Raw genomic sequence first — 8,634 nt, forward strand, 5'->3', positions numbered from 1 at the left:
ATTAGATGAAATTGTAAACCCCCAACAACATTCATTCATCCATTGTTTTCGCTTGTCAATTGAATCACCTTTATTTTGCATGTTAATATTTTGTTCTCAAATCCAATTTATTAATTTTTATTTTCAAGTCTTATTATTGTAATTCATGCGAAAGAGAAAGTCATTCGAGTCTTTTGGGAAAATGATACTTGGTCTTACCATTTATATTACTTGTACAATTTGGTACATTAAATGCACAATGTTGCAAGTTAAACATGAAAAGCAATTCATCACAGTACACATAAAATTGCTTAAGCAGTTAGCTTAAATTAGTGAGTAAGCTCCTGTAAAATAAAATTTGTGTTGCATCATTTTTTTCATCGGAGGCCGTGACACCACTTATCCTCTTCCAGCACGTCATTTCTCAAAGCAATTAAAATGAGTTCCCAAAATAAATAAAAAATACACTGCACCTAAATGAATGAAACACCGTTGTTTTGTTCTTTAATCCATGATAAAAGTAAATTACGCATCCTTTTTCCAAATTGTGTAACGCCAATAGCATAAAATTAAATGCACCGTGCAACTCCATTTTCCAAGCAATGAATCTAAAAGAAAGAAAATACGTGGATGCAACCCCGTGACTGTGAGCACCTCCCAAGAGAATGCACCGCTTGAATCAAACGTTAATTGAAAGTTGCATCAGCCAAATTGCAAGCACCATAATGAAGAAAACAATAATAAAAAAAAGAAAAAGGTGTTTTTCTTTTCTTCATCCCATCCAAAGCATAACGTTCAAAACAAAGCTCAAAATTCGTGTGGCGGCCAGCAAGGAGTAAATGAATCAGCACTTTACTTCTTCAAAGACCAAAAAAAATGTGTTTCTCCATTACAAAGAATCAACCCGTGTCAACAACAATGGTCCCAGGAAGCTCCATTAAAACGTTCAAAGAAAGAAGGCCAAGTGAGAAGTCATGTGTGTGGGCTGGTTGCTGCCCCCCCTTCAAGACCGTGTGTTCCTTTTGTGAAGGTGGGGTCCACACCAAAAACCCTAGGTGCCAAGTGTCTCACAACTTTGTGCCTTTCACATTTTTTTGCCAACAATGGCCCATTGTGCATAAGTTTAATTAAAGCTTTCTAGACTACTAAGTTACAATGTAATTAAAATTGAAATGCCTAATTGTAGAGTCTTTAATGACTTTGCCTCCTTCCTAATGCTCCAAAATATATCTCCAAAATTTTCCCTACAATTAAAAATGCAATTAATTAGCTCAGATAATTCAAATTAATTAAAATAAGAATTTCTGGTCAAATTAAGCAAAATTAATAAAAATGGGAAAATACCGGACATTTAAGCACAATTCCCTGATTAATTCTAGCACAATAAACTAAGTGAAGTTAAGAAAATATTAACTCATCAAAATAGACCACACTTAGTCTTTTGTACTCCTGGGCAAAATCAAGACGCAAATCAGGGAACAATTCAACGGATATCAGGGAAGCGACACAAACTCAACACACAGAAAACAGAGACTAACAAGAACAGAAACAAAATTACACAGTTCTCAAGGAATGTGGACAAAGAAAAGAAGTAGACAACATCCAACACAGAATCAGAGAAAGCAGATACTCATGAAGTCATCCAAGCAATTTAAAACATGAAAAAATGATCAATCAGCTCAAGGGGTGAATCAAAAGTAACAGAACCTCACAGATGCACATTATTAGTGTTTCTCTCAAGCTTTTAAGGTAAACAATGTCAACTCAATGCACTCAAGAAAGCAAACACAAACAGACTTGGCAAGTCTCTAATATCAACACTAAAAAACATATGCATGTTCAAATCAAAAGGTCTTTTATGGATGTAATGGGGCCAAGGAAAAAGGAGGATAAATATGGATAAGAAATAGAGGAGCAATGGGGAATAAGTGAAAACGCAGTCAAATCACACCCAAAACCTCTAATTCAATCCTCTTCTTGACTCCATTATTCACAATTTTTTTCTCATTTTTCTCTGTTTTTTTTTTCATCTTGTCTCTTTTCTTTTCTCTCTATTTAGAACATAAATTTCAGAGACAAGATGTACACAATATATTTACAAAAACAAAAACAAGAAGAAGAACCAACTAGCCAACTCATCATAATCTCCAAGGAGACCACACTTGTTCCCAAAACATTTCCAAAGCTCCAAAATTCCCTAAGGTTAAGGTAATCATGGTTTTTCACTTAAGGGTAATTAATGAGCTCGAAAACAAAGAACAGGGGAAAATATAGGCTCAAAGGGGTTATCAAAGGATCAAAACAGGGTAGGCTCATTTGGCTAGAGAGGCTCAAGAACAAAACTGCCTTTATCACTTCCAAACATGCATATTAGTCAAGAATCATCAACAAGAGTCAAGCCAAGGCATATGTGCAAGCAATCAAGAGACATATCACACACAAGAAAGGATATCAAGTGGCTCAAATCTCACACAGGGTATTAGTCACAATCAATCACCCTCTCAAACATCATAATCATCTTCCAAGCAGAGAAAAACAAGGATTTCCATCAAATCAGAGTATCAAGGGAGTGAAGGACACATCTACAACCTAAACAAAGTCCGAAAATCAAGAGAAACATGCAAAATTGTACACAAGGCAAAACAAAAACTACCTAGAAAATAAAAAATTTAACACCTAGAAAAGAAAAAATTTAACAAAGAAAATAGAAATCTCCCCCAATAGACCACGATTAAACTACACAGTGTCCTCAATGTGTCACATGCATAAGATCAGTAATCAGAACAGTCAACATATCAAAGACAAGTGCAATAGAAGTGAGGAAATGAGGAGAAGGGAAAAGAAAACTCCCCTAGTCATGGTGGCAATTGCCAATTTTGGACTATCAGGGAGATGTCTTCCACCACTGGATTCAACAAGGAAGTCTTGAGGAGGAACTGCTTCAATGTCTAAATTTGGTCAAGCAGGGAGATGTCCTCCACAACTGGATCTAAGAAGAAGTGATTGTTGATGAGTGGGTTCAGTTGGTGCCTATTGATGTTCAAACTGTTGTGTATATTGGCACCCTTGTCTTCCATTGTGGGTGTGTGTTGGTTAAATTCATGTGTACCTCCTGCAACATGGTTAGTGCAATGTGGCTCCACAGAAATAACATGCAAGGGTATAACACCCAATCCCAGTGTAACAGGTTGAACCTTATATATACCCTCAGAACATGAATCAATTTCAAATGTAGAAACAATATCAACAACAGGCTTAGATTCATGTTCAGTGCATGGAGAATAAACATTCAGATGTGATAGCAAAAAGTAGTTCTCATCATGCAGAGAGGGAGAATTAAAAGCATGTTCATCAACAATATAATCATCAACATATTGTTGGAACAATCAGTATCGCTCTGAGATAGAGTATGACGCAGCGGAATAAAACTTAGAGTAAGCGGAAAGCGTGTTCAGTCACTTTTTAAAATAAATTGGTCCTTTTTTGAAAATCAATTTTCTTTCAGAAAATTTATCAAACAGTTGATATGTGTAAACAATAAACAGTGTAGGGAATAGAAAATCACACAAGTAATTTTTATACTGGTTCGATTCAACAAAATCTACGTCCAGTCGTTAATCACTATAAAAAGTGATTAACAGTTTCACTAAGAAAAAAGGTTTACAGATTACAACAGTAATGAATAATTGACAAGATTGAACCTTCCTTCGACGAACGAACCGGAAGAAGAACACCCTGCGAACTTGAAGAGAATCGCTCCGATAATCGACTAACGATTCGCAAGCTTCTCCTATTCATGAGACCAGGCAGAGCACCTTACTAACTCGAAGAGAACCGCTCCGCAATCGACCAACGATTCACGAGCTTCTCCTATTCACGAGACCAAGCAAGGGAACTTTGAACTTTAGCTTCTGAGAACTTCCTCTGACAAACAGTATTCTACTGAGCTTCTGTTAAAAAACGTTGCATTTGAATTTCTCAGAATCCCTACATATAGCCATCTGCTCTGAATATCAAAGGTCAAGTCCCAACTGCCACGAATAATCGATTATTGTAAGTGATAATTGATTATTTAAGTTCGTGACAGGTTTTTCAAAATGTGATAATCGATTATGCCTAATGATAATCGATTATTCCTTAAGGACTTGTGATAATCGATTATTGGTAACACATACCTATCAACTGCATAATCATGAACATCATAATCATCAACAACATAATCAAATTGAGGTATGTTTACCTTCATTTCCCTGAATGTGGTTAAGGTGGTGGAAGATGGAATTGGTTTACCTAGATCAAAATTGCTGCTTATATCTGCCTGTTCCCCAACATTTTCATCAGACTCACAGTTAGTATCACCCATCATAAAGTTGGAAGTTGGTTGTATCATAGAATTGATTTCAACACAAACAGAGCAAGAACCAACTGTACAACTACATTTAAAATTTTCAGAAAACTGTGAAAGATCAAAATTTAATCCTAAGTCTAAAGCATCTTCAATTTTCACAGTTTCTATGTCAAAATCATCACTAACACGTGAATCTGCACCAAAATCAAGAATATTTGAATGCATAAACAACTCAGGCAAAGCAAATGGGATTTCAAGTTTAGAGAAAACCTGTGTTGATTCATGATTCATCTCACCATTAATAGCAGAATGATCAACTGCATCCTCAAGTGCAAGAGGGGGAACATAAGAGGGTGGGAAAATATATGGCGTAGTAGTAAGCTCATGACTCTGCTCTCCTTCTCCTATGTGAATGGCACTGACATCATCAAGAATCTGAACAGTCTGAAAAGGTGATACCTCTAAAACTTGAGACTGTTCCTCAATGAACTGCTTGGCCATCTGCCCCCACAACTCATTCAATGTAGGCCTAGAAGAAGTAGAAGGTTGGGCAAGTGTCTCTTGTTGTTGTTGTTGCCTCTGATTTTGCTGTTGTGGTTGCCTGTTACTATAGATGTTTGTGGCATAACCTTGAGGCGCATCATGAGCAACAAGGTGTTGCAAAGAAGGGCAGACATTTGTATAGTGGTCACTGGAAGGACATATAGCACACAACCATGCAACAGATACAGATGGAGGTGTTGGTCTCTTGTTAGATGCCAGTTGTGTCACCAAACTCAAAAGAGAATCAAGCTTGCTTTCCAAATTCCTGTCAGCAGCGGATGAAGACAGGGCAAACTCATGAAACTGCAGCTGTTGTGGTTCTTGGACTGGTGGAGGCATACAAGCATTCCGGAATGGTGGTTCTTGATATTGATGTTGTGAAGTACCATACCATCCCAGGTTAGGATCATTCCACCCAAGATCGTTGCTATATGAATCAAAATGATGCTGAGTAGGGCAGAATCTTTCCAAAAACAAATGTTTAAGATCTTCCCAATTGCCCATGAATTTCTGGAGGAAGATAATAAAGCCATCCACATGCTGCTTCTTCTACTGAATGCGGGAATGCCTTTAAGAAAATGTGATCATCAAAGACATGTGGAGGTTTCATTAAAGAGCAAATACGTTGGAACCTCTCTAAATATCTATGTGGGCATTCAGCTGCAGAACCATAAAGGTAAATTTTCATCGAATTTAATAAAATTTCCTCACATTACTATTCTATTATGCATGTTTGTACATACAAATCTTTGTTGACTTTCTACTTTTAGAAATAAAAAAAATCATTTGTATAATAAAAATTATATAATTATTTTTATATAATTTTACATTTACATACTAACTATTTTTTAGTTAATATTTATAAGTTAGAAATTTATTAACAGAACAGTAATTTATCAACTATTAATTAACTTATCAGTTAATTTTAAAAAAATATTTTTATGCTAAAAACTATCATAAAAAATCATTCCAATTATGTACGAAAAATTAAGAAAGAAAATGAAGGCATAAAAACCAAAAGAAATGGAGAAAAAGTGAACATAATAAAAAAAAATTAACGTATTTAACTATACTATAAATATTTTAATGCAAAATTTGCATTTATATTATAAAATTAGTTGTCATAATTAATTTAATAATATTTATCAATTTTATTATTATTTTTAATTATCTATTATTATTATTATTATTAATACTAATAATAATAATAAAAAAGTAATGATAACATAAATATACATAATTGGTAATTATTTTATTTAAGGTAGATCATAATAAATCATTTAAGAAACGCATTGTTAAATTTCGTTATTCATTTTTATAAAGAAAAAAAAGTATTATTATATAATAAGAAAATGAGTGAATTTGAATCACTGATGGAAAAAAGAAAAAAATGAAATTATTTAGATTAAAGCAAAAGTAGTAAAAGTAAAAATATAAAATATTAAAGCTGGTGAATAATCTAATTGATATAATATGTAAAATAATATATTTATCAGATAAGAAATTTAGTCTTATCATTACATTCTTTTTAAATGAATATAAAATCTTAATGAAATTTAGTTTTATCATTTATATTTAAAAGCCATGAATAAGTGTTAAGAAGATAAAAAGGGGAAGAAAAAGTTGTACAGGAAGAATATAGAAAAGAAAAAAAAAATACAGATTTTTTGGTCATGTTAAGTAACTTTTTTTTTTCTGTCTATTTAATGAAAAAGAGTCAATTAATATAATTATACCACATGAGAATATAACACAGACGTTTTTAAAAACCATACTAAAAAATACAAAACTCTGAGTATGAGAAAAAAAAACAATTAAATCTATATTTTATATATTTTATATAATTTTATTTTAAAAACTTATAAAATATATTTTTTAAATATTTGTAGTATCTACAAATAAATACTCTAAATTTTAAAATATCTATGCATATTTTGTATCACATAATATAAGAATTAATTTTTTTATTAACGAGTAAGTACTTTCTCTACTGTTATCATCCTTAGTTATATACAATATAGTTATATTAATATTTAAAATTTATTGATATTATATATTTATATAATATTTAATGTTTTAAAATATTATCATTTTAATTTAACTTTTAATTTAAATAGTGACCACAACAATTTCGACCAGTGGATTTTATAAACATTTGTAAGTTTGATTAATTTCTTAAACTTATCTTAGTATGGATACACAGACGCAGTACTTTTTATTTATCGTGTCGTTGTAAGCTTAATCTTCATTCCGGCTTGTGAAAAGAGCTGATCTTTGGCTCGTTCTTGGGCCTTTTATTTGTAAATCCCAAGCCCTATCCAAAGGGAGTCAGGCGGCTAGCTCCTTTCCTTAGCTGCTTCTTCTTTCAAAGTTTTTAGAGACTCGTACAAAGAAGTTCCATGCCATGGCATAGTCTTCCTTCCTTGACTCTGACTCAGACTCAAATGCAATCATTCCCTCCCTCACATGCATTTGCAACAGATTCTAACTAAGACAGGTCATCTCCGGTCATTCTCGGCATCTTCACTAGTAGCCCTTCTTCTTCTTTACAGATCATTTTCACCAAAGTTTAGTTTGGACTTTTGTTCTTGTTTTATCGTCGTCTGTTTCTGATGACTTGCATCGAGGTTTGTTTCCGCGTCAAACCTCAGGTTTCTACCGAACAAACCCTCGAATCTGAGGTTTGTTCACTTCCTTCCCCCTTTCCGACACCAAACCCTAGGGTTCCTAGTTTGGTTGCGTCTTCCGTTGCTTCTCGGTGTTTCAGCTCGATCCTCATCAGATTCTAGAGCTCCCCGCCGATCTGCCTCAGAGTGGAGTCATCAGTTTCTGTAATACTGCTGCTAAGTTTGGTTGGCATAGTAAAGTATGTTCATTGATTCAGTGTATCTCATTCTTTACCAATTAATCTTGTGCAGTTCAATTTCTATATTATAGATATGCCTTGAATTTGATTTTCCACCTATATTAAATCCGAACACTTCATCTCAATTCTGAGTTTCCGCTGAGATTTCATTACCCATTATGAAATTCCTTAAAATCTTCAAATCCAAACCCTTCATTCTTCGAACTTTCAATTCCCTCTCCCTTCCCACAACCGTTTTACCAATCACAGAATCTGAACTTCTAAATTCCATAGAATCTTCTCACTGGCATTTCATCAAACAGGCTGCGCCACACTACACTCCCTCTCTTCTCTCCTTAACTCTAACCTTCCTCCACCACAAACCCCAACTCGTCCTTCAACTTCTATCCCATCTCAACGGCCATTCCCTCGACTTAACCACCTCTTCTCTTGCTGCTTGCATCCTCTGTCGCCTCCCATCTCCCAAACCCTCTATCAGCCTCTTATAGAGCCTCATTCTATCTTCTACTGCCACCAACAGAACAATTTTCCATGAGTTGGAACTTTCCCACGACCGCTTGGATGCCAAGACTAATCTCATCTTTGACCTTCTGGTCAGGACTTATTGTGAACTCAAGAAGGCCAATGAGGGCTTGGAGTGTTTCTTCTTGATGAAGGAAAAGGGTGTTGAGCCCAACATTGAGACTTGTAATCAAATGTTGAGTCTGTTTTTGAGACTGAACAGGACTCAGATGGCTTGGGTTTTGTATGTTGAGATGTTTAGGATGAAGGTAAAATGTAGTATGTACACTTTCAACATCATTGTTAATGTGTTATGCAAAGAAGGAAAGTTGAAGAAGGCAAAGGAGTTTATTGCGTACATGGAGGCTATTAGGGTGAAGCCTAATGTTGTCACATA

Source organism: Vigna radiata, unplaced genomic scaffold (genome assembly GCF_000741045.1).
Source record: "Vigna radiata var. radiata cultivar VC1973A unplaced genomic scaffold, Vradiata_ver6 scaffold_23, whole genome shotgun sequence".
NCBI classification, from domain to species: domain Eukaryota; kingdom Viridiplantae; phylum Streptophyta; class Magnoliopsida; order Fabales; family Fabaceae; genus Vigna; species Vigna radiata.